Consider the following 27,681-nt stretch of genomic DNA (forward strand, 5'->3'; position numbering starts at 1 on the left):
GCTGCCACATCCTTAAATAAATACCTCTTTGTGCATTTATATTTAGCTTGCATAAACATTTTCTATATTGTATCTTCTTCCTTCTATATCCTTTATAGCAGATATCTGAGCCTGTTGTCTGATCAGAAACTGACCCCAGAGTTTCAGAGGCCTCCTGCAAAGATGTGTGATCCTTGTGAATTTAGAAAATATACCATCTCCTAACTGAAAATTTATCCATGATATTGAAAAAAAAAAAAGAGAAAAAAAAGAGGCAAAAATAAGGCATCATCAAATCAATGAGTGAGAATAAAGAATGGAGGAAGGCAAATATTTCAGCAGTAAGGTTTGTAATTTAGGACAGGATTTGGTTGTCCAAATGCAGGTGTTCAAGCCATAGAATCATAGAATGTTAGGATCATTTGTGTTGCAAAAGACCATCAAGTCCAGCTATAAACCTCCCACTGACAAGTTCGCCACTAAACCATGATCCCAAGAGCCTTGTCTACTCATCTTCTTACAGTGAGATAATACTGCCTGTAGCGCACAAGATATGCACAAGGTAGGGATGATATGGGGTTTGAGGCAGCCACGACTACCTAGTGACATGGCTAGAGGAGAAGTGTAATATTCCAGGTCGCTGGAATGGCACTAGAGTGCTGTGTTTGAGAAAAATGGGCTGAGTCACTTTACTCTGAGTCTGAATAGGTCCTTGCTCTTCCCCAAGCTTCAAGAGCCCTGCCAAAGGTACTACTTGTGATGAAGTGTACCTTAGTGGATCCCTGTTAGGTCAGGTTGTTCATGGGCTGTAGCCACTGCCAGACTTCCTTTACGCAACTCTGAAGCTAAGGCACCCGAAGCTTGCCTAAGGTGACGGTGGGCACAATGGTACAGAAAGAATGTAGGGAAGTTCCAGATAAAAAACTTATGTTCAGTGAAGAGATTATAGAATGGCAAATAAGAAGACCTCTGGAATCAGAAATCCTTTGCACCTCAAAAGAATTTAGGCACTTCAGTCCTCTTTTATAACTTCTCTCTGAGCAATATTTTTATATCATTTAACGGAGTGGACATTGTTCCCACATTTAAGAGTCATGACTTAAACAAAATCTTCATTGAAGATTCAGTCTCAGTGTGAACACCTGCACATGCTAACAGTTAGTTAACAATCAAGGTCTTCTAACTGGTTTTTTACATGCTCTTTTGTGGAATTATCTTCTAAGAAGTAATAAAAAAATATGGAAATGCATATGTCTTTCCAGACAATGCCAATTCCCAAAAAATATATGCTTAGGTCTCTCAGTGACCCACACATAATTTCTACTGCCCTTGTGGAAGACAAAGACAGCACTTCCAGCCCTAGGAAACTGTATGAATAGGGGGAATAAATGACCTATGGTATTTAAAGGGAAGATTTTAATTTTTAACCTCAAAAATCTACAGCTGTAACATCCTAAGTAAAAAAATCCATCAGTTTGCAAGAGAAAAACCACAAAACCAAAACAACAAACTCAGTTATTCCCCCTAGACACTGCAGAAAGGCATTGAGAAATTTGGAGAATGAAGAAAGAAGCAGAGACAGAGGTGAACTGATATAGGACAGCAAGGAAAATAGATTTGCTCAAAAGTTTAGTTGGTTCCTCTAATTCTAATTTCCTTTCTTGTGAGTTTTATCCTTCTACATTTTTTGAAATAAAGAAATGCCTGACATTCTGAAGCATAGCAAGATTATAAAAACCTATTTAGTAGAGCCACCTGAGAGTAACTATCTAGCTCTTCATCTTTATGATGGAAGCTTTTATACTCAGCACCAGTGATACTGAAGATGTAACACCTATCTTTAACAGGAAAAGGAGACATATATCTCTCCTAAGAGTTACTATCAAATATTGTAGGATTCAGCTGTCACTAAGCATGAAGGACTTGAGCTTTTTCATAATAAAATCTGCCTGCACATTCTCTGTAGGCAAGCAAAACAACTGCTTCTTTACTTTCAAATTGTGAATTTAGTCATTTAAAGTTTCCTTAACTGGATTCTCAAGCTTTTTCACAGTTTGTAAGTATGTTTGAAATATGACTTCAGTTAGCGTGCTACACATCAGGTCATAATTGGTGGCCAAAGGACAGATTTTGACTTCCTTGTTAGTCATGTTAATAGCTTAGGGACATCATTTGAGAAAAATATTGTAAAAGAGATCCTCAGCTTAGATAAACTGCCTCTGGCTGTCACAGAGTTATGTCTTTTTCTACCAGTTAAGACTCTAATTTCAGACTGTTAAATGTGTCTAAGGTAGGATCTATTTTGATTTCAATAGCTCAAGAAGCAGTTATATTTTTCTACCCTTGTGTACTTCTTATTTTGCCTTTTCTAATTTTAGTTCACTTGGACAGAAAAAGCTATGCTCAATAACTTTGTTTTATTCTCACATATTGGGAGAAAATTGCAATACTTTTAAGTGTAACTGTATTAGTAAGCATCAACCCCTGCATTTCCCATGCACAACTAACTACATGACCCCCCAAATACATGAGGAGTTGCTTAAGCAAGAGCATCATTTTTCTACAGAGATGACAACAATACAGAAAGGCTCCCCAAAAATAAGGATAATCTGGAGCATTTGTCTGGTGTTCCATCTTAGTATGATATGAAAAAATTATAGCAATACATAAAAATAAAAAGGTAGTCACAGAACCTCTTTCTAGAATTTACTATGTTTTTCATTTATTTATTTCTGTAATAGGCAAATGGACCTTTGATAAAAAGATACCATTCTGCTTACACAGTTGTTTAATTAATGGTTTATATGCAAAAAAACAGCCTAAATGCCTTTTTTCTTTTCCTTACTAGTGAAAGAATGTCTAAAGCTAATCCATATGACTTTTCTTCCTTTAAGATTGATGACCAGTGAATTTCTGTGTGCAGGTTAACACCCAACAGACACACTTTCAAATAATCAGTTCTTCATGGCAGACATGACCAGAAGATTACTTTTTTTAACAGATAAGAGGAATATACAAGGAAATCTAAAAGCCAAAGCCACTCAAAAGAATGCAAGTTAATTCCTGCTCAGGTCACTCTTGTAAATGCATATGCATAAATAAAATTTGTGCTCAGGTTTTTGACATAAAAATTTCTCAAGCACAAGTTTGAGAAACTCACCCCTGTTTACATGTTCTTTTTCAGACTAAACACTTATTTTAGTCTTTATAAAAGTTGGGGTAATACAATGGGAAATATGCTCATCAATATTTATCAGCTACTGCCCTCTTTTTCAGAAGTGCTTATTCTTCCTGAGCATTGACCATATTTCAGCTCATCCAAAAAAGTTGTCATCCAAAGGCAGACAAATGACAGCTTTAAGTACCTATTTTATCAATTGGTTATAATAGAGTCTGGTGTGATTGCCTCATATATGGATGTCCTGTTGAGATGTTCCAACATTAAGGAACTGCTCTGTGGAATATGGCTAATTAGATGTAGCATCTAAAAATTTAGAAATTCTCCTGCTGGGGAGTCCCACAACATTGGTGAAGATTGTCTCAGTTAAAGTAGAAGGCTGGGAGTGACTGACAGTGATGAAATAGATAATTTGGACTTCTCTAGGTGTAATCTTTACCAGAACACTGTGGTGTGCAATGCTCTTACAGCTGGTGTAAGTTCTTCCTTCTTGACCATTGGTACAAATAGTAGCAAAGTCAGAGAATGTGTCTTTCCACACAGCCCTTGCAATATTAGCAGGAGAGAGCTGGACAATGATCTTGAAGGTTAAGGGGAAGTTTCCAGCTGCTAAAAAATAAACCATTCCCAGAATCTGACCTGAAGACTGTGGAGTTAGGGTCAGATGCTTGGATTTACTAACTTTTAAAACATAAATAGAGAGTGAGGGGCTGACAGGGATCAACTTTTTCTGTATGAGCATACACCAAAATTTCGAGTTCATACCAGTACAAGCAGAGCAAGACAAAGAGCAGCTGCCCACTAGGTGGTTTTTGACCCCTGGCTGTAGAAGAGTCCACCATGTCCTTGCAAGCCAGCTTTACCTTGTGGCAAGTTTCTTTCCTGATGAACTTTCCACAAAAGCATAAGATACACTAAGAATAGAGCTTTATTGCAGATTATTTAAAGTTCATATCATAGAATAAAGGATTGATGTGACATTAAAAAAGAGAGAAAGAGAAATGACACGGCAAAAAGTGTCAGCAACATAATGACTGTGAACAATTACCACAGAGAGAGGTTATGGGGAGTGTGCAGAATTGTAATTGCCCAGGGCAATATGCAAAGGTCTAAGGATTCAGAGCTTACACTTGAGAAAAGCATAAGAACAGCATAACCCTGCCAGAGTCTATGGATGGATGGCAAATGAGGATCAGGCCCAGTGTTTTCATACTTATATCTGTGCCTGTAACCATCTAATTCTTTGGTTTGTATTTTATCTGCTTCAAAAGCAGCACAAAGAATTCAACATAGTTTTAATTTTTCCCCTAATGTCTGTTCAGTCTTTTTATGTAGACTAATGTGAACATTGCCTTTTTTAGGTGTAGAAAATAATAGTTCTCTGGAGCCTCTTTCAATCTTAAACCAGCTGATTAAGTGTAAGTATGCAATGCAGCATTTCTATATTCGCCTCTGCTACTAAAAAAACAGTGTGTTTGACCATTTTGTTTCTATTCCTTGTACTGTATTAGTAATCTTTTTTTTTTATAAAAAAATCCCATCTCTATTCCTTATAGAAGTTTTAAAGTAATTTCACAGCTGAGTGGAGCCCTAAACAGAGCTATCTTAGTGTAATGAAGCAGAAAACGATTTCTCCTTAACAAGACTGGTATATAGTGACAAACAGCTCATAAAAATCCCATCTGCCACAAAATACTTTCATTTTAGTCTCTTTCACAACTAAATGGTATGTTTCCTGTTTCTTTTTAGAAGGAAAAGAGGATGTATAAATCCTAACCCATCAAATTGTCCTTCGACAGAAGAGGGAAAAAAAAAAAGCAAACACAAACCAATCTTTTTATAAAACACTGACACTAACCATTCCAAACACAACAAAGGTGTAATGTCACTTTTGGATACATTTATAGTACTCTTTTTCCCCCACCCTCCCCCCCTTTTTATAGTAAAAAAGAAAAGCTAACACTTGTACTGTAAAGAAAATTTTCTGATTATTTAACAGCTAACTATCTGTAAACCAATCTGCAACTTGTTTTTATTATAAAAATAGTTCTTTAGAGACTGCAATCAAATGGTAATTATATACCTGTAACTTGATCAGTTGTTATCCTCTTCAGGTATTTGGTAATTAGTAGCCTCATCTTGTAGCCTCTTTCCCACTCAAAACAAATGAATACTCACTGACTAAAGTTCTCCATAATATTTACAGAAATTCTCCATCAGAAAATACTGTAAAGTCTCCCTGTTTTCTAAACAGTATCATGAATTGCTGCAGTTCTCTTGTTAACATGCTGTTACAAGCATGCTTTTCTGTGAGCACTGCTTCTCTCTGTCAGATGGGAACAGAACCATCTCTTGTGCCTGGTGTTGCCCGAAGGGGGTTATGTTTTTATTTTAAAAAGATAGTAAATCACCTCTCTCTTTGCAGCAAGACACACTGCATCCTCAGAGTGGCAATGAAACCTTTTTGTGATGCTAATGCACAGCCTACTATCCATGCCTGTGAGGTCCTGAATAGTGATAAATCCTGTCTGCAATGACATTCATATTTGCTCCTCAATCTTATGGAAACAGAAATAATTACTTAGCCAGGCCTTCCTATACTTAAACATAAACTTTTGCCATTGTCTTCAAATCCACTAGTTTTAGTGTGTCTTGGTAATGCTTTTTCTGGAAGATCACAAATTTATCTAGCTAAGTAATCAATTTTTGGACAGCAGCATCACCTTCTCCAGAGGTATAATTTCACACTGGATGCATGCAGACTGATCATCAAACCTCGATAAGCAAGTCAAGTTACAGGATTCAAAGCTAACTTCTAATTCTTTTGAGCAAAACTTGGATAGTACTTGGCTTAGAAGTTGCTCTGACTATGGCAAAGACAGCCAAGGAGATAAGCCATTAAGATGCTTTAAATAAGAGAGAAAAAAAATCAGCATGTGTTTCAACTGTTGGAAATAGAGCAGAAATTATTATAATTTGTTTATAAAAGCAGTGTATGCCATATCTTAGACAAGAAACATTGCATTCAGAAAAAGTTGTCAGGTGGCATTCAAAGGATCAAAGTACTTGTTGCAATCTTATTTCAGCAATGAATATTAGCTGAGAAACCTGATGGCATTTGATACTCTCAGACATTTTCCTACTCACTCAACTGATTTTTTGACAAAGTTCAATGTGCTTTGTTTCAAGGTGTGTACAAAAGACATACCCAGAAGGCTTTTTTCAACTTCCTAGCATCTGTGGAAGAGACACGATGGCAGGAGCATTGCTGAGTGTGCCTGGAGGTTGTTCAATAAAGTGCCCTGAGGCTAGGAGAAACAGAAAGCTCTAGAAGGGCAAAACAGTGTACTTGATTTCCACAGGTGTAAATCTAATTAGTGGCACTGAATTTGTGTAGATTCCTCATTATGTAAAAGGGCAGAGTTTGGCCTGTTCTTATCATGTTGCTAAATCTGGTTCACTCATCTTGAAAAGCATTGGGAAGTGGTGACAGGGGCCCACTGGGCTGTGCTGCAGCCCTTTTTCCCCATCCAGTTCTCACTCCCTGTCCTCAATCCTCCAGCACAAAGTTCAGCAGCAATTTGACTTGCATAAAAAAAAGGAACAAAGAGCAAAGGGACTAAATGCTTGTCTTGTAACAACACAAATGGCTCAGTGAAAAGTTGCAAGCAATTTTGAAATTTGAGCACTCTGGCACTGCTCCTTTGGCACTGCTGCCAGTATATGAGTGGACAATCTGCTAAAGCTGTATGAGCTAAGGTTAAAATTTCTTCCCCTTTCTTGCTGCCCTACCACTTTTTTCAGCTTTTAGATTAGTTTGGCCTAGGAGCAGTAGTGGATTATTGCCTGTGTACTCACTCACTCCACAGCACATTGTGAGTAATTCAGGGTATGATGCAGTAGGCTCAGTCTGTACTGAGAGCTCCTTGGCTTTTATATCATCAGCATGTAGAGATTTCAAATGCAATTGTACTGGGAGATGAAAAAAGGAAAAAGCATTGTTACTTGGTGAATTCAAAATCAGTAATGTGAAACACATTGCTAATGACATTGAGTAACTAATAAAGCCAGCTCCTTGGCTTTCATTAAGAGTCTTTTGTGATGAGAGTATACAGAGTCGAGTGGACTATAAGAGTTGATGGTCTCTTGTTACAAAGATCATCAAAAGGCTGAAGGCCATCAATTTAAATTATTTCCAAAAGTGGTTTCAGGGTAGCTGTGACTGTCTAGACAATGATAGCATTCTAATTAGCCACAGTTTCACGACAAAATTATTTTGGCTTTTATAGAGGATGAGTTTGCATCACAGTGCAGAACTGAGTCTGAAATCCACTTGATAATTTATTTTGCTGGTCCATATTTAGGTTCCTAAGTGTATAAATGGGGAATTGAAGAACTAAGTAGATGCTAGGAGTTTAAATACCTCACTGGATCTCGACCTGACCCTACAATGCCTAGTAACTTACATTAGACTTTTTTTTTCCTGGACACGAGCAAGCTACATAAAATGATGTAATTAGTTCAAAAAACACTTTACAAGTCAGCATAGTAAGGAATAACTGTCCTGGTACCCATGGTATTATGTCCTAGTTTCAATACAAACAGCTTGAAGTTATAATTTTAACAGGACCTCCATAGCTGTTTCATACAAGAGTGGCAAGAACAGAAACAAGTTTTATAATGTAAGAAGAGAAGAAACATTCATCCAAGTCTGTATTCCATCTTTGATGTCTGCTGGCAGCAGATGCTTAGAGAAAAGTAAAAAGACTGGCAGCCATCAAGGTCTCCAAACCCTAAAGTGAAAAATAAACCCCTCAAATCAAAAACTGTCAGTTTCATTTGTATCAGACTTTCTAATTCCATTTGTAGCAGTAAAAGTAATTCATATTTTTTAAAGGCCAGATACAATAAACTTGGACAAGATATACAAGGCAGAACTGACAACAGCTGATGAAGGTGCTGAGTGTTAAGGATGTGAAGGGAGCAGTCTCCAGGATATGGAAGGTATTTCCTCCTGGTCACTGCAGTCCAGACCTGAGGGTCTCCATCCCAGCAGATGAGGCTGCTGCTGTTGCTGTGCCCAGGTACAGGTACAGCCACTTGCAGCCCTCAGTGAGTATTTCAGAGGGGCTGGAGGACACACATGCACACTAATGCAGCTGGCCCTGCAGACTGCTGTCTTTAGCAACATTAATATGCACCACTGTGAAAACTCCCAGGGAACAGAGGTATAGAGGGCCCTATCCAGTTACTCCCCTCTGGCTGATCAAGATTCAAGTTTGCTAATGAAAACCAGCCCCACACAAATAGTATCCCAATTCAGGAGAGCATTCACAGAAAAATTCCCTAATTCACTCTCCAAATTCATACCCACAGTGATAATGGCATTAAGTAGCAGCACAGTCTCTAATTCTGTGTCATGTCTGTGCCCAAACCCTGGGCCCCCTCTCCCTTTGTGCAGATCTTCCCCTGCTCAGCCGCTTGTCCAGTTTGATCTTCTCCTGTAGCTTTATGTATGAACTCATCTCACAGGTAGTCCCACTGTTACAGTTCCCTTAGATTTTGTATGGGCTCTCTATTTTATGCCTAATGTCAATGCCCAGACCTCAGCCTTCCTTGCCTATCACTTACTCAGACCTCGAGTCCTTGCAGATGCAGGTCTCCTCCTGCTTTTGAGCAAGTCCAGCTCCAAGTTAGTGAATTAGATATGCATACCTGAACGAATAGCTTTTAACATTAACCCTTTGAATACAGGTGTTCTTGTGTAAATCACTGGGACAAGACAAACAAAGACAAACACCCACAGGTCTCTGCTGCCAACCCACCCTGTTCTACATGCTGGCCCCTGTGGCTGCTGGGACCTAGACCTACTGGCATTCTGACCTTCTCTCCTGTTGCTGGTCCTTAGACTGCAGCAATCACGCATAGAGGAGACTGACTTACACTGAAAAAATAAGAATAAGACTTAGTAGCAAAATATGACAGGCTGTAGCAGGGCTCTGGGCTCAGAGAGAATAGCACATTGGCCAACTTAAATGTCTTTCTATTTTTATTCCCACTTTTCCTTCATTCTCCCATGTGTGCTCCTCCATGTTCTGCTCTCATATTTTCCTTTCCACACCCTTGCTGCTTTCCCTAAACACTTAACAAGGTTTACATAGCCTCACAAGTTCCTCCTGATATCCCAAAATACTCACAAGTATATCCTTGACCCCTTATTTCCCGTGACAAATTTTGGACTGATCCTCTGAAAAGCTGTGCTTGAGAAAATCCTTCAATGGCCCATCAGGCAGGAAGTCTAGTCTTCACTGCTGTCTCAAATACCACTTTCATATTACTGCAAAAGTGTTTGTGTGCTTAATCTTTCATTTTCCTTGTTATCTGTTATTTCTTTTATACAAATACACAAATAGTCTGCAACTGGGTAATAATAAATCCTATGCTTGTTCAATCCATTTAGTCTTAATTAATTAAGGAATTAAAAATATTGAATTCTAACATCACGTGTCCATAATTAAACATGTTTGAAACAATAGACTATTTTAAAATAAGTGGAAAATTCTTTAATTGACTAGCAATTAAAACTTTACTTGAATTGTCTGTGGGAGATTAAACACATTTAAACTATTGTTGATAATTCTGTGGGGTAATGATCTAACAGAGCATTACGCTGAGTTTTTCTGTAGTGTGTTATTGTCTTCTACATATTTGACATTTTGAAAAGCCCATGTTCAAACCAATGTTTATGGATAAACAATAAAATATTGTAAAAGCATCATGGTGCTCATCAAAGTAGTGATAAGGGAAATTCAAGCAGCCTACAATTCAAATAAACTCTCCTCTGCATAAGGCCAATGGCAAAATGTGAAGATGCAGATTTTTGAACCTTGTTTGTGTATATTCAATCAAAAAGAAAGTGATTCTCTTTGTTGGAAATTCTAATCTCTTTTTGCTACCCACTGGTTAATGACAAAGATGGTAAGGAGGTTCTTGATGCAAAAATCAAGGTTTGTAAAAGACATGCTTTAAAATGCTCATCTTCATGAGTAATGCATTCTCAATTTTTCATTTACTTTTCTACTAGATGTACAAATCCCATAAAAAAATTAAAGCCCTCAGATACTGCCAACTAATCCTCTCTCCCTTACTTGATATAATGGAATGAGAATTTAAAATTCAGAGGATTATGAACAAATCCAGATCCTGAAGGTATGAATGCTGTTCCAGTTGACTTCAGTGGAAGATTCACATGTACATCAAAGGGAAAGATACAGCCTTTATCATTTAAAGATTTCTGCTAAAACTTCCTTTTTAGTAATGACTTCTTTCTCTATTTCAAGCACTTTCAATTTGCCAGGAAACTTGAGCATAAACAGGATTTAAATCATTCAGTTGCAACTCTACTTCTCTTCTTCTATCAGAACATAGTAGGATTCAAAATAATTATGAGATTTCTCACTAAACTAATGAATTCAAGAGAAGTTCTCCTACAGGAGTACACCAGTCTACTCCAGTGCCTCCTATCAATGAACAGTAGCTCAGTGTTAGCAGAATTAATGCAGAGGCTACTTCCAAACATGCAGGATTCATTTTAAGTGAGGTCACTGAAGCAGAGCATCCCATGAATGCTTGACAACACTGACAAGTTTTAAAAGTCATCCATAAGCAAGTGAAAGCCCACACCACTTGTCTTTTCAGTAACTTGTTGAGTTGTTGATATTGTGTGTAGCCACACACAAACAAAAGTTTTCACTCTAGACTGAAGTTTGGTAGAGAGACTGGAGTGAGAAAGAACTAACACATAATTTTAAAACATCCCAAATGAGATTTTAGTCTCTAACACCTGGAATTTGGTTTATTTTTCCTTTTTCAGTGTCTTGTTTGCCTGTGTATCTAAGTTCAGGTGACTACAGAGCAGTTGTATATACTGAGCAGTGTGTTACTTCTCATGATTAATATGGTAAGCGGTCCCCTCAGAATTACTCATCTCATCAAAAAGTGAAAGTTGCAATTCAGTTTTCTAAACATAAGCAGTCAGGTTCATTAGAGACATGAGGCTCACAGGTGGACATGGGTAAGCCTCTCTTGACACCGCTGTCTGTATTGTCTGTATTGTCAGTGGTGCACATTCACTCTCCCATTTAGGTTGCCCTGGGATGTGAGACCTGGACTCCAAATGCCATTTCACAGGAGCATGTGTCTCTACTAAGACATGAACAAGGTTGTATCAAATATTCTTAGTGGTCTTACAGGGCACTAAGTTTCTACATCCAGGCAAAACATTATGCCCTACATCACCTCTGAGCATGCTGGAGTTGAAATACCTAATTCTAATGAAGATAATACAGACATCAATATTAGGGTGCCTGAGTCTCATCCTGAATGCCATTTTAAAGTTCATCTATGCAATCACAGATGCTTAGTAAAATTTAGAAGTCTCTGTAGGATATCTTTGTGCACCTGCTCATTCTCTATGGCATGCTTTTTCCTAGGCCATGTCTGTGGAGTCTGGGACATCCCCAGCCAGAGTGCATGCCTGAAATGTCTAAGTGGAGGTTGATTATCCACACCATACCATAGTAAGACATAACTAATGGCCATCCGTCTTATCTTGGACTTCCACTTTAGCAAAAGAAATATTGTACTCTGGAAACGCTCCTGGCTTTCACTCAATCACACAGGAAGTCTGGACAACTAACTCATTAGCTTATTGATGCCTAGAAAGAAGGTTGTGAACATAGGCATAGGCATCTAGCACCATCCAAACATCCTGAATTACCTGAGATGTGCACAGAGACGTATGACACATGGGCTCCTGTCTTGCAGCAGCATCTGCAGTCTAGGTGAAGTATCTCTGGGGTGTCCAGAATTATATTTGCTATCTATGTTTATTCATTTGAATAGATTCACTAAGTCAAGTATCACACTGAAAGGATCTAGAAAACATTCAGTTTTGGTTTGATTCTTGATTACAAGCAAATGAAGTAAGCTACCAAACAAAGTAAAAAAGTAAACAGCCAAACCAGAACACCTGTGAGATAATTGCTTCCAAATTTTTAAGTACCTTTAAAAAAATGTGTTAGAAATTGGGTAAAGCACATATAATTAATGAAAGTCTCCTATTAAAGAGTTAATTAATTTTCCACCAGTTTCTTCTACCTTCTAGAAGAAATTAACTGGATTTTATCTTACTGCTGCTGAGAAAGATACCTTCCTTCTTACTTTGTTGAATATCAACTCATAAAATCTATAAAAGAACTCCAAATATACTGCATATGGTGAGGGCTTTTTGGGATAATACATGATTTCTACATTACACATATGACAGTGATAGTTACCTATCAAAAATTGCTATGAGTATGGAAGGGCAATTCTTCCATACAAAATATAGTGTTTGTTAACTAATGACAACATAACTATAGTGGTGCTCTAAGTGCAATTAATGAGCGAAACCTACTGCTTCATAGAATTTCATGCATAACTTTACTTTGAATGGGTCATTAGTATTCATGGCTAAACTGTGTCCTTCGACGTGTATTAATAATGTTCTCTGGGACAACACAGAAAAAATAACTCATAAATATGCCTGCAAGGAGTAAGACACCATAATTAAATCCTAATAATTAACATGGATATCAGATTATTTATTTATAATAACTTATCTGTGTAACTCACATTCTGAGAGATACAGATGGACATGTTTAAGGGCAATTCAATTCTGCCTGCACAGGTAGGTCACCTTTATGTTGTTTAATATCTAGTTACCTTATTCATGAAGCTAATTGAATTAATTAAAAATTTACATGAAATTTTAAAGTGAGATCATACAGGCTTCAATGTCTGTCATGTTGTGTCGCATAGGAGAGGAACAGACAACCCCAGAGATAGAGGCAGCAGCCGTGGGCAAAACATTTTCTGAGCTGTGCAGTCTGGGAAATGAATTGGTAGTACAGCTGGGTTTTCTGCACCTCTAGGCTCATGTTATTGTAGGGAAGAGCTAAAAAGGGGGAAGGGAAGAAGAAGCATGACTCTGTGTGGCTGATAAGCATCTGAGGTGCCAAAAATCCTTGACAAATTTCCTTCTTTTTGTATACCAAATATTTTTCTACATGCAACTAGTTAGAGTACATTTGTAAAATAACTGTTCAATGAATATATATTCTAATAAGTGCTTTTTAAAAAATATATTGCATATGTATGTGTATATTGTACATATAGATATACATGCACTAATATAAAAACACCTGCCTGTCATTCAGGCAAAGAAGAAAACCTAAAGGTAAAGAATGAGGGGACAATAGAAGACAGTGTAACTAATGTTTAATTTTAAATTTCAGAGAGATTATAATCTGATTAAAGTAGCTCTTTATTATTTCCACAGTAAATATTCTGCACTGCATAAGCACTAGAATTTTCTTGCTAACACGAATAGGTATTTTCCCAGAAGTGATCATCAGCACAAAGCTTCAATGAATAACGTTCAGCCTAATCATTGGCTGGTTTGAGTTGGAAGGGACCTTAAAGATGATCCAGTTAAAATCCTCCTGACATGGGAGGGAACACCTTCCACTAGACCAGGCTGCACAAAGCCCCATCCAGCCTGGCCTTGACCAGCAATGGAGCATCCACCATTTCTCTGCACAACCTTTTCCTGTGCCTCACCACCCTCACAGTAAGGAATTTCTTCCTAATATCTAATCTAAAAATATAATCTTTCTGGAGGCCAGATAGAGGAAATTCTGAATATTTAAATAATCCTTTTGCCTTATTACTTTTCTATTTAGAACCCAAACAGGACCCTGAGGGTTCTGCCACTGAGTAATGGTACGTGCAAATACCATATTTGTCTCCCTATTCCTCATATATATCAGGTTATATTTCTCCTACATTCTTTATTTTCAGTTTATAACAATGGGTAATCATTGGTGGGGGAAAATAAAGAAAGAAGTGCATTTTTTATTTGGAATTTCTCATTAAAAATCTTTCTGAAACTAGTGACTGTGTCCTTGTGTTAGGTCCAGGACTTAATCCTCTTTTGAAGTTTCTCAGAGAAATTGATGGGAGCAAAAGCTGCAACACATTCCATTTCCCTTTCAGAGGCATATTTGGAAACCTTGAAGGAGGAAAATATTATAATTTAACTGGAGTCAGTCTGATCCCTGCCAGCTGAATCCCTGCCACCAACCTATCCTCTTGTATTCAAATATTTTTAAGTAGAATTGAGGCTTAACTTATCTTTGCAAGTAAAATGTCTCACAATACTATTTTTAACTCTCTCTTTCTCAGGAAAGATCAAGAATAGAGTAAATTTTGCCCAACCAATACCTATTCCAACCCACCTTAATTTTCTTTCGTTGATATAAGTGTTTTAAAAAAGCTATTCAGAAGAACCTAACCAGGCTTTATTTGCTTTATATGATATTTCAATGATTTTTTAGGAAACTAAAATCATAAAATTAAGTTTAGCATTTGTTTCTTCGTGAAAAGTATACCAAAACCATGTCAGATGATTTAAGTATATATTTTACCTGTGTTTTTACAAACCCAGCACCTTCAGTAATTTGCCCACACAAATGCATAGGCTAGGAAACACAGACCTGGGGACAGAAAAGTTTTAAGGATTAATTATTTTTGTATGATGCAAATATGCAAATTGCCAAATGATTGTGACTTAAAGGAAATGGCAACACCATACTCCTGTTATCAAGACAAACGAATAAGTGACATATCTAAGCAGTCACTATTTAAAATGCCACTGAAATTAACCAAGTTACACACCTGTGAACTGGATCAGGGACAGCTTACAGTAATGATTTTCTAATAACTTGTATCCAGATGGCTTATCATATATGAAGTTTTCTGCTTGGGGACCACAAAAGACAAAATAGGCATATGGGGTAGTTTTATAACAAAATGGATCTATTCCAAATGTAATTTATCTTTAATATGTTTAGCAGAAGAAATACCTCTCTATCGACACCTTTTGGAAAACTATATTTAGATGTTTGTCTCACAGAGTGAGTATGTCCTTGAGACATCCAGAGAATTGCATTTGCACAGTTTGTGCTGCAGTAATGTAAATACATCTTATTACCACTTGTTGAATATTAGCTGCATATCCTTACAAGCATTTCCTAGCTCAATTACCATGTGAATTACCATGAAATAAGAGTTTTTCAATGATAACAGCGTAACACTGTATGCATATATTATTTTCACTCTTCTCCCTTCCTCTGTAGCACTTTCGAATAACTTGAAGCTTACTTCGACCCTAAAATGAAACCTGCTAAATTATGACAACATTTACAGCAACTTTACATAATTACAATGCTGACCTGCTATGCCAAGCAACTGAAATAGTTAATGATGTACTGCAAAACCTCCTTGAAAAGCACAATTCAGGTTTGTTACCAAAGAGAATGTTTGGTTGCAATGGAAGGCAGGTCAGAAGCCATCAGTGGTATAGCAGGAGGTAAAGAAAATGAAAGAAGGGTCTGAGGAATCAGCATTTTAGAGGCAGCATGAATCAGATTCTTACAGATCTCTTCACTGAGCGATTTTGTGCTTTTTTGACGCTGTGCACAGCTGCAACTCTGCTTTGCTGTGTGTGAATTATACATTGCACTGCAGGAAGGTGCAAAGGGGAGGGGCAGCTTTCACAGCCCTCCAATGGTTAAACTCTTGTTTTTTGCCCTTTAGAGTTCTGAAAGAAGTTCTGCTATATTGTCCCATTTTGCACTATAAATTAGTTCCCAATACTAGCATGCGTCTGCATAATCACAGGAAAGCCAACAGCTGCCAGCTGCCCATGGCACAATGGCTTGGAAGCACTGAGGTGCCCGCCCAGTCCTAAGTAGAAGGATTTTTCACCTTGCCAGGAATGTGTAATTCTCACTGTCAGAAAAAGCATCAAATCTGTCTGTTAGGAGAAACTTACATTTATTCTACATTTGTCCTAAGGACATCAGAAAATGCTGCTTGTTATACATTAAAACTATTATTCATAAGATCTATATGGTAATAATTTATTTTCCTTTACTTCATTAGCACAAATTGCAAAAAACCCTCATGTTACTATAGGGTAAATGCAGCAGATGGGTTGTCAGGTCTGAATTCTGAAATCTGAATTTCCATGATGGGGCTCTTCAAACACTATTTTTTGCCATATGATTTCCTTGCTGCTATCTAAAGTAGACTGCTGTGTACAGAAGAGAAATTAAAGTTAGAAACATTTGAGCATACCAGCTTCTGAAAGAGACTCAGTACTTTTGAAATGGAGGTCCACAGGCTCTTGAGATTTTAAGGACCAGTTTTGAAAAGTTACCAACTAAGCCTGTTGAAAGCATACTCAAGTGGTGTACAAGGCTCTGAGCTGCTGCCATGAAAGCAGTGGGTGTCTGGGAGGAGCTGGGCACCACTTCTTTCCAGTCCTGTCTCAGAGATTAGATCACCTCTTATCACTGAACTCAGCATAGTTCAGACCCTCTCCAGGGGTTTGAGTTCTCCAGACCCTTAATTTTAATTTTTCAGGACTTTATAGTTTCTTGAATACTCAGTAAGAATTTGACAAAATAACTTTTTTTTCCTTTTGCCATACTGGCATGCAATCAAACTTTACAAACTGCTCCAACAGATCAATCATAGGTAAGATCTGGCACCCACAGCACCTTCCTTTTAAAATTCTTCCCCAGTTTCTTCAAACATCACTGTATGCATGTACACACTTGCTCTTGAATTTAGGAAAGCTTAAGTATGTCTGTCAGTTTTCTCTCGTCCCATCTTAATCACATGATGTATTGAGTCAACAGGTAGACTTATAAGAAGTTTTCAGAGGAAATATTTTTCCTCTCAATATGAGGAAATTGGAATATTCCAGATCTTGCCAGATTTTTGTTTATGAGCCAGGATCCCAGGTCAAAATTTCTAACTCGAATTCTTCTTCTTCCAAAAAAAATTTTTTTAACCCTTGACATCTGATATAAACAGTGTATTTTTCACCTGTCCATTCTGAAGCAGGATGAAAATAATGTCACCATTTTAAAATTTCCAGAAAAATGCTTATTTTGTTTTCAGGACAGCTCCACTTGGAATTTAATCTTCCCACTGCTGTTAATAGAATTTCAAATGTGTCATCTCCTCAAGTCATAATTCAGTCACACTTTGTCAACCAGACTCTTCGTTTCAAGAGTGAAGTGATTGAAAATACTGTAAGCATATTGAAGGGGCATGTGCTCTAAGTCAGAGGGTTGCACTCTGTAAGATCTGCACAAAATGTTGGCCTGTCTCACATTAGGAGGCCAACAGTTGCTAACTGTTAACAGTAACACATTGTTAAAATGAAACTTTTTACAAAATGTTTAGGAATTAAAGTTTTAGTGAACTATGATTTAAACTGTTGCCAAACACATCATTTTATCATGCAGAAAATAATAATATTGCTGACAGAAACTTTTTGACTTCCTGTAAGAAGGCAGCAGCTGAGAACAAATAATTTAAATAAAAGAGAGTTTTGAACATTTCTAGATAGAAAAAATGCCAAAAAGAAGATGCAAAATATATATGATGGACTGCATATGGTATAAATGCTATATGTCTTCTTCCTACTGAAGTCAGTGGTGAAAATTTCTATAAACTTTTATGGTGTGTGTACTCAGGTTCCCAGGAAGAGAATGCCTAACCACAAGCTTTAATGTAATTTCAACATTTCAAGCATTATTGGTTTTTAGCCTTTTAGACTGCAACCAAGATCTAGAAACATAATTTTCTGCTAAGAAAGTTCTGGATTCACTGAAAGAATTACTTTTCTGAACATAATATGCTTCTCCACACAAGACAAAATGAAAGAACTTATTGAGAGCAACATTAAAAAAATAATATTTTTTTTCTGTGCAAGAATAGCAGTTTAAATTCTTCAGGAAGAAGATTTCCCCTAAAATTTTACCAAACAAGTGATTGGGTTTTCAAAATCTACCAGTGTATAACACTTGCTATTTCCAAGAAAACAGCACAGTGGTGATACTGATTGCATGATGATAATTACTGATGTCCCAGTGTGAAAGAACATCCAGCCCTAAGTATACAGAATAGAAGCTCTCAATAGGCTCTTAGGATCATAGTTACAAATTCTGCTTTAAAATCTGAGTATCCTTGGACTGTTAACATTTATTTTAATTTTTTTTTTCATTTTTGTTTTCTTCTACAGAGATGTATTCCTCTACAGACTTCAGACACAAATCTTTAGAGGTGCTGAATTCCTACCATTCATTGCATTAATTGAGAGCTGTGGAGATCTAAGTCACTCTTGAACAGTTATAGAAGAAAAACGGACTTGAATTTAGGAAAAGACCTGTCTTTGAGATTTCTGTGCTATTCTAGGAAGACACATATAGACCTTTAAGAAGGGGAGGATGTTGACTCCTTCAGGTGGAGACACCACTACATTTCAGAAGGCAGACTGTGCATTTTCTACATGGATATCCTTGATAAAATATCGATGCACCCTTGTTCAACATACTCAAATGCATGACAAGATGTGAGAACAAAAAAACCCCGAATTAGATTAATTTCATATGCAGGGAAGCAGCCACAGCTAAAAAGGCCATTAATCCAAAATTAAATGCAGCCGAATAAATAACATTCCTATTCTCTCTTCTTCCAAGGAAAAAGCGGCTCCCATAATAATCTGTGTCTCTGAGATAAATGAATGCATTGAAGTTCTTAACTACTCTTTGATGGACTACAAATGGACACTGTGCAGGACAATATTTGAACAGTAATGATTTGTCCTTTCTTCTTCAAGTGTAAGCTGATTGCAAAGGCTTTAGGACCATAGATGAAATAGCTAAAGGGGTCATGAATCTTAATAGCTTCTAAATCAGAGAGATCTGCAACTTACATGCTCTGACTGAAATGTGTGTGGAATGTATAAATATTAATAGGTTTGGCAAGGGCTCAGCAGATGAGCTGTCTAAGATTTCACAGTGGGAAGACTGGAGATTGAGGCTGCTGTGTACAAATCAGCTGAGAAGCTCCTACCTGAAAATGAACTGTCAGCATGTGTGTAAATACAGTTTTCCTGAAGTGATATTTAATATTGCAAGCTTCCCTCCTACATAGGCACTGTATGCATCCATGTCAAAAGCCATATATTTATTTAGAATGATGAACATGCACACAAGGTCAAGTGCCAGCACTGAAGGCTAATTTGTGCCATGGATCTGAAGCTTGCTCTGATGATGTTCTGCTAATGCTAAGAGAACATAGTAGTAAGAACCTTGAGGAAGTCCATTGCCATGACTTCATTAAAACAGAACAAAAAAATTTAATACAGCTCAAAAAAGTTGAGATTTAAAAACTGTCAGAAGTAAAATTCTGCACCTGCATCTAGCTTTGGTGGGTCTTATATCTGATCTTATGTATAGTAATTTCAAAGTTATATTAATGTCTTTAGTCTCATGACCCAGATGGAAACTGGAGCCCTTCTTGGCACAAAGCAATTTCTTGAGGTTTTTCCATTTCCATACAAACCAGATTTCATATTTGTGATTCAAATTACTATATTTTTATTGAAATTGTAATTTATTTTCAGTGTCATTGATGGACATTGATGTGTACGAATTTGCATGAATGTTGGAAGAGTGAGGACAGAGTATGAAAAACACATGGATAAGCGATACAATTCAGAATCACCCTAGGATCAGTAAGATCTGGGTGGGAAAGACAAGGAACTTAAATCAAGCCCACTGCAAACACAAGGGAATTCCTTGATATCTCAGTTCCTGCTCCCGTTTATCCCCTCCCTTTCTCCTCTTTATTTCCAAGAACCCTTCAAACTGCCTCATTCTAAGGACTTAATCATGGTTTCACCTACAGTGGTCTGGGCTGCTCCCCTGGCCCGGCTCATGACATCCATATGCACCTGCTTCAGTTTCCAGGTGATCTGATAGAATCTCACATTGTCCCTCTATGTGTCCTCTGTACCTTCTAATTTCTTCTCTTTCCTAGGGATTCTCAGAGCCTTTGCCCCATGCAGAGTAAGGACACAATATTCTCACCCCTTCTGTGAAGTCAAATTTCTGTATTAAAAACAGTTAATAACAAGTGAAGGACATGAATTTAATCACTTGAATGAGAACTCATAATTTATCTTGACCCTTCTTCCCATTAGAAAACAAACTAGGAAGAGCTTCTGTATTTCTCCAAATTGATGTAATTTGGGCAAAACAGCATATTCTTAACTGAAAAATTCCATAACATGCTTTCATCTGCCTAGTTTCAAGCATATTTTTCTATCATATTTCCTGTCAGTCCATAAATTTATGGCTAAAAGAAAGCAATCTGTCCTTCTATTTACTGTATTATTAGTAGGTCACTGCGGTAAAAAAAAAAGAAGTATCCATCCCCAATGTACTGGCATAAAATGGGCAAATAATGGCAATTATAGCATAATGGTAATAAAGGCAAATGCCTTGCTAAATGCAGATTACAGCAATTTAACTGTGTGTTTTGAATCAAATACTTTATACCAGGACACTTTTGATTCTTCAGGCAGTTTGTAACACTATTAAAAGACTAGTAGTAGTCATTCAGTAATCTGAAACTACTCAGATCACCTCTCTATACAGGCACTATCTCATAAACACTCCATAAAGCAGTTTTTTTCTGTTTGATTAAGTGTAATAAAACAAACCTTGGTGAGGACTTTCCTTTTGTTAAAGGGAAGAGACAGCATTTTCATTATAAAATTTATGAAAAGAATATAGGACACATTCCGAGTAAACATCTGAACTGCCAGTCATCTTTCATTCTTGTCTCAGGAGAGAAGAAAATAAAGAAATTTACTTTTCTCTGTGAATTCATGTGCTATCAGACACTGCATTGTGTTGAGAAAACTTTCCATAAATTGTGATAATTTATTTAAGTTGGCAGATGATCTTGAGAGGTATCTTTGAAACAGCTGTATGGTCTAAAGAGAGAATTGGAGTAACCAGTATTTGCCAACCAAGTTGTGTTGACATGGCTGGGCTACAGTGGGTAGTTCTCAAGGGAATGAAGTTACCGTATCCTCTTATTGCTCTTTGACTCTTCAGTCTTCACTTTTGTCATTAACATTTTTCATTTATGATACTTTATATCCAGCTTTCCAAGCCTCCACCTAACTCCTGGATGCTTTTCAATTCATACTCCATCTTGATGGGTTTAATTTTATGCTGCCATTAATTTCGGGGCAGTATTCACAAGTGGAGGACAGAAAAGGCCCCTGCTTTTCCCGTTGCTAACCTGACTCTCTCTTGCTAGGAATAATGACATTTCCACTGTGACCATTCTCTCTGAGGGTACCAATAGGTAACAGATAAAAGGGCAGGTGTTGGCTTTGATGTAAATAGTCAGAAATTCAGACAAAATAGTCAGAAACTATGGTGAGTTACTGAATGAGGGCAGAAGTCACTTGGACATGAGAAATTAAAGGGTAAATTACATCAGAAAATCACTAAATTCAAAAGTTTCCACAAGAAACAGATTATTTTTCAAGCCACAGGAGGAATCTCACAAAGACAGCTAACAGGGATGCTCCACTAATGAAAAAATAAACAAGAGCCACTCAGAAAATCTTGTAAGTGCTGTGAAAGACTTTTCATTATGAATGTGAAAAAATATGAGATGAAGTACAGGTCATAGAAGAGGGGAACTACTGTCACCACTTCAGCCTGGATAACATTATGTTCCATAAAGCACAAAGGAAAATGTGTGCTCCCAGGAAGTCACAGATAGTGGGCACCAGTATACAGCTTAGATGCTCTTAGTGTTAGCTCTGATCCTCATTTTTCTGATTGGAAATATAATGATTATATTCCTTTCATTACACTGTCACTTTCACTTCTAAAAAATTTTAATAACCCATAATCTTGTTTTTCTAATACTTTTATTTTCTTTCTCTTTTTTTTTTCTTTTTGAAGTCTTTCATTACAGTCCTGAAAAATACCAGCATTGCATGCTACTTTTCTCAGCTATAGAGAAAGAAGATCTGTCAAGGGACAGCTAATTGCATTTTAAACTAACTCAGAAAGCTATACACTAGAGTCAGAGTGCCTAGGGTTGTTTGTTGTGATTTTTTTGTAGCTTTGATGTTTATTTTAAGGTGTATAACTTCTTACTTAAATAGAACTGAAAAAAATACATTTCTTGAAACCTAAAACTGGTGTTTATTCATGTAGATAATAAATTTATTCTGTATGTATTCGCATAGATTACTCTTAAGCATCATCTTACAATCATGTGTCAAACATTTTCCCCTCAAAAGGCTTTAATATTCAAATTGAATAAATATAATGAAGCAAGGATGAATAGATCACCTAGCAAAATAAAATTTGAAGAGTGGTGAAGTGCATCAAGAAGGAAAAAAGTGTATATTTAAGGTATATATATATTTTTTAAAGTAAATTATATTTTTAAAACATGCCAGTTTTCATTGTTGAAAGATTTAAAATACTTTTTTTTTTGTATTTTGAGATTTCTCTTTTAACATTTTGTGAGGGATTCACTTAACTGTTTTTTTTTTTGTAGCTTTTAGTAATTTCCTTAATTTCCTAATAGTAATTGTGGGTAATGTGTTAGTGCTTGTCCAACTATTTCCTTTTTTCTTCTGTGGCATCATAATGATGCTACTTACAATATATAAACCAAATCACAGGAGAGAGATAGGATTTTCTCTTGTTCATTTGAATAGGGAACAAGAAACTTATTGTGTGTTTTAATAAAGAAAGCTTTTGTGTTGTAAGAAGGGAGATTCAGAATTAAAGATCCAGTTTTCCATTTGACCACACAGCTTCTCTACACAAATATACTTTGCTAATCCCCAGTAATCTGAATGAACCTTTTCCCTAACTACCAGAAATCTTTAGCCAGATAAAAATCTTTGCTACTTTAATTTTATTACTTGCATTGAAATTTGTTTAAATGTAAAGCTACAGAATGCAATAATCAAATGTAAAGCTAGGATTGAGCTACTACGAAAGAAACAGTTGAATTTAATTAGAAATCCTTCCGTAGATAATGTGGATCTGGATAGTGAATAGACTTTCTTTAGAAAACAAAATGTCACATCAGTACTGAGAAACAGTGTGAAATATGGAAGGTTATATCTTATTTAGTAACTCAGGATGCTTCTGAACGAGAAGCAATGGGAGAATTCAATCCTCTTCACACTTACAATAGTCTGAGTCAACATAATAGAACCACTGGATATTTCTGACACATGTTTTAGAAAGAAAAAAAGATTATCAATTACATCACTGTCCTTAAGAAAGAACACAAAGCCCGTACATGCATGCCTTGCCTTCACAGTTGTGCTCACTGCTAGACGTACAATGCAGATTAATATTCATAACTATTCATAACTAAAAGAGGGTGTGCAATGCTGCTATCAGGAACAGAAATTGTACACCTGAAACAGGCCTATTCTGCACACCACAGTCCCAAAAAGTCATTGCACATTTCCCCTCTACATTTACTTATATTGAAATTTAATACATGGAAATTAAGTGGCTATTTATTTTACTTTTTTTTTTAATAGGATACTAATTTAATTACCAAGGAATGGACTACTTTTGAAATAAACGTAAATACATGGGAAGAAGATTGTTTAGCAGTAGTTGCTGACAGTGCAACTACTAGATGCTGTACTGAGTTAAACTAAGTAATATTACCTTTCTTGAAAAGAAATTATAATGGCGAGAAAAGCTGAATAAACATTAAGAATCTCAACTGTTTTCAGAAATAATTTTTTCAAGTCTAGGCCAGCCTTGCATTTGTCAGTGTTCAGCAGCTTCTGAATAATTAGGAGTTTATTAATGAGAACATTTGCAAAACTTGTTGGAAGAAAAGCATCTACAAGAAATGACAACCTATGGGAAGATTCAGACAGACTTTATTATCCTTTCTCTTTTTTTGCACAGCTAATTGTGGGTGAGATGAGGCTTTTTTATCTAAATGAGAGAAAATTTTAAAAAAATCTTTCACCAAAACTGCTAGTTTTTGGCCAGTTTCCCTTTTTCCTCAGAGCTGCCATATACAGAAACACAGCAGCCTTGGTGACCATGTTGGCCATCAAAACGCAAAACTTGTATACTATCTATACACTAAAATTTTCACTGCTAAGTTACACTAGAAATTGTGATAATTTAGTGTCCTTGACTTTTGTATCTGAAAGAGGAATTACCTGAATTGATCTCCAGCGGCAGAACTGAATTTGATTAGTGGGACGAAGCACCGAAGAGATGCCAGTTCACTCTGAATTTATAATGACTTTTGCCATGACACTTAGGGTAAGAGGCGAGTTCCTGAATGTGGGCAAATAGCTTGAAAATGAGAACATACTGTGTGTGTAATGTACACACATAATATGGTACTGAGATGACTGGATTAAATCAAACAAGGTGGGGTAGAGACCAGAAGTTGCACCCTGATGCTATTATGAGACCAAATAATCTCTGCTGGGCTTTTGTGGTCAAACAATATATCACAGCACAGTGTTCTGTCCATCAAAGAGTCTGCAGGTGTTGTACTTGATGTAGTCTTTTTCTGTGGCTGCTCCCTTCAGGATCTTTGTTCTTTGAGTCTTGCTTTGTGACCATCTTTAGACCAACAACAAGCTAAGGGGAGCCTTTGAAAAGAAGGCTTGTTTTCATAAAGATATGGATCAGGAATGTGACACTTTCTAGTTTGTCAAGGAACAAGCCACAGCAAAATCCATCAGATCCCCCATGCCTCTGGTTTGAGTATTTTCAGTCCTTGTAAACCCAAATACATGAAGTAATTGTGACTTGTGGCTAGGCCATTTTGGTTTTTTTCTCAATAGCAGAGATTATCCACATTGTGTTCAGAGATTAGCCTTCTTTGTCTGATTTAAATTTCCTGGTAATTTGGCTTTCCTCTCTTAACTGTTGGACATGCCTCTGAGTATACCTCTTTCTTTTGCTTTCTGGCTGGGAGAGTTAATCACCTGCATACTTTTTTAATCCTTATATTTACCAGATCACCTTTCCTCCACAATTTTTGTCCTCACAATTTCAGCAAACAATATTGTGTTTGGAATTGTCCATAAAATCTATAGTGTCATTGATATTTGAAAAAGATTCTGGACCATGTAAGCCTGAGTTGTTATTAACTGAGCTCCACCTGGAACTAAATAATCACAGAAAGTAAAAAAAGTTATTGTTCAATCAAAGACTAACAATTCTCTGGGTCATGTAAAGGCAATGAATTTACCCTTCAGAGGACTTTTGAGATCTAAGACCATCTAAACTGGTAAACATTAAATGTATTTTTCTTTAAAGGATATTTTAACAAAAGTCCTTCTTTTGAGATTCCTATGGAGTGCTCTCCTACACTTCATTTGCCTGAAACATTTTGAGAGGAGGAGGGGGAAAGAAGAATCACGTGTTTTGTTGCCCCAAAATGAAAATGTGGAAATTTCAATGAAGAAGTTGCCTCATCTTATTTAACACAGATTGTAAAGAGAAAAGGTAACAGTGGAGAAATTAAATTTATTTTCTATAACATGGAAACTCATCAAGAGAGTCTTAAGTATTTTTATTATTTTTATGTTATGGTTTCCTGTTTGTGTAGGTCAAGAAAATTGTGAACAAAAAAAGTGCCCTCAGAAGAAAGAAAACATTAAAGAAATAAACTAAAGCACCCTCAAATAGTTTCTCTCCAAAAATAATCCAGTGTAAAAATAAATCTACAGTATTGTGTTGGAAAAATAGGGATTGGTTAGTCCAGTATGATGCATCATGACTGGCTTGTTCAAAATTGTGGAGAGGTTCTGATCCTGCAGCTGAAAACTGCAAGAAGTAAACTGGAGATTTAGAATTGCTTTAGCATGGTTTCTTTCCACCTCCAGAAGCATGAACTCTGGGTCAGCAGGAGACATAGGCCATAACTTTTATGCATAAAAGTTTGAAGCCTGGCATCTCTGTGGGACGGGGCTTCCACTTCCTGAGCAAGTCTATTAACCATGATGAGACGGACTGCTGTGAGCCACCTTCTTTGAGGTCAGGATGAACTTTTCCTCTCTACCCACAATGATGTTGCAGGTGCTCAGCTTCAAGAGAAACTACATTAGCCTGTAGATCCAAACTCCTCAGGATGTCTACGTTCAGCCCTCAGTGACACTGATACAAAAATCATTGAATTGCAGATGCTGTTTGTCCTTCCATTCTACTTACAAACTTGCTAAGATGTCATTCAGTAAAGTCCTGGGTGAATCTCTCCTCACCTCATTACTGAAAACCTGTCCTCAGTATATCTTTGAAACACTGGCCTCAAAATTCTGATTTTAATTTCTGAGTTGGATATTCAACCAATGTCTGTGTGCTGCTGAGCATCAGAGTGTGTAAATGTCACAGTCTGGAAAACTGTATTTATGATAGGGCTTGTCATTTTCAAAATTAGGTTTGATATGGAATTTCAAGGACACTGAAGAAACATCTTCCAGAATTCAGGCAAAACTGCCAATTGTCTCTGCAGGCACTGCTTCCCTGTATCTTACCTGAGAGGTCTCCCCTGCCTGCTTTCTCCACCTTCAAAAACCAGAGAAGTCACACATTAAATTCTTGTGTAAAATTTATACTCTGAAATATGCAAATTCTTTTTCAGTCATGGAATAACATTAACCCAAACCAATGCAATTTAGCACTGCTCAGCCCTGTCTAACCTAACCTAACCTAACCTAACCTAACCTAACCTAACCTAACCTAACCTAACCTAACCTAACCTAACATAATTTTGTTTGTTTGTTTGTTTTTTGCAGCCTGAGGTTTGGTCTTAAATAAAAAGCCTTTTGAAGGATTCAGTGATGCTGGAATGAAGACATTTCTGATAAAGCTGAGGCCAGAGTACATGCTAAATTCTGCTTGCAGTCCTGTGGCTAAGGGACAAAACCAGTCTAAGAAATAATTTCTTAAATGACTGAAACTTGTGTGACTTGAACTCCTTTGTCATCACTCTTAGAGAAAGATTTAAGATTTATTGACAATCGCCCATAAAGTTTCCTGGAGGGCCAAGACTTGTCAAGGAAGACAGGATTGAATTTCATCTGCTGTGGGCAGATGTGGTGATCTGTAGGATGGTTCTTCAAGTATTATTCCCTTCACTGAAAGACAGTAGAAAAATAAACCCCAGAGCACATAATAGTCTATAAAAATTACTAGAGTCCAAACCACAGACAAACTCCAGAATACAAAATAAAGGATTATGGATCATTTGGAAAGTTGAGAAAATGTTTAGAGGGAAAGAACAAATGCAATTGCTGGTTAGATTTCAAATTAACTCTGTGATGAATACAAAATTATGTTTAAGTAATATCCTTAATACTATTTAAATCAATAAAGACTAGGAAATTTTAATTGGGTTCATAATGAAAATCTAATGGCCCTTTAACTTCAGTCAGAGCTTGCCAGGATAAAATATTTAAGTGTTAACATACACTTGCTATGCCTAGGGAGTAAGTGGAACAACTAGAA

At 36.8% G+C, this 27,681-nt stretch overlaps 1 long non-coding RNA gene across 1 annotated transcript; it reads left to right on the plus strand.

The window, feature by feature from the left end:
• The first annotated feature begins 420 nt into the window (after positions 1-420).
• LOC135301308 (uncharacterized) lies at positions 421-25,674 on the plus strand. The gene is made up of 3 exons (XR_010363058.1): positions 421-541; positions 4,519-4,575; positions 18,360-25,674. It is a non-coding gene; the product is annotated as an uncharacterized LOC135301308 (long non-coding RNA).
• Positions 25,675-27,681: the final 2,007 nt, after the last annotated feature.

This window comes from Passer domesticus, chromosome 5, assembly GCF_036417665.1.
Source record: "Passer domesticus isolate bPasDom1 chromosome 5, bPasDom1.hap1, whole genome shotgun sequence".
NCBI classification, from domain to species: Eukaryota; Metazoa; Chordata; class Aves; order Passeriformes; family Passeridae; genus Passer; species Passer domesticus.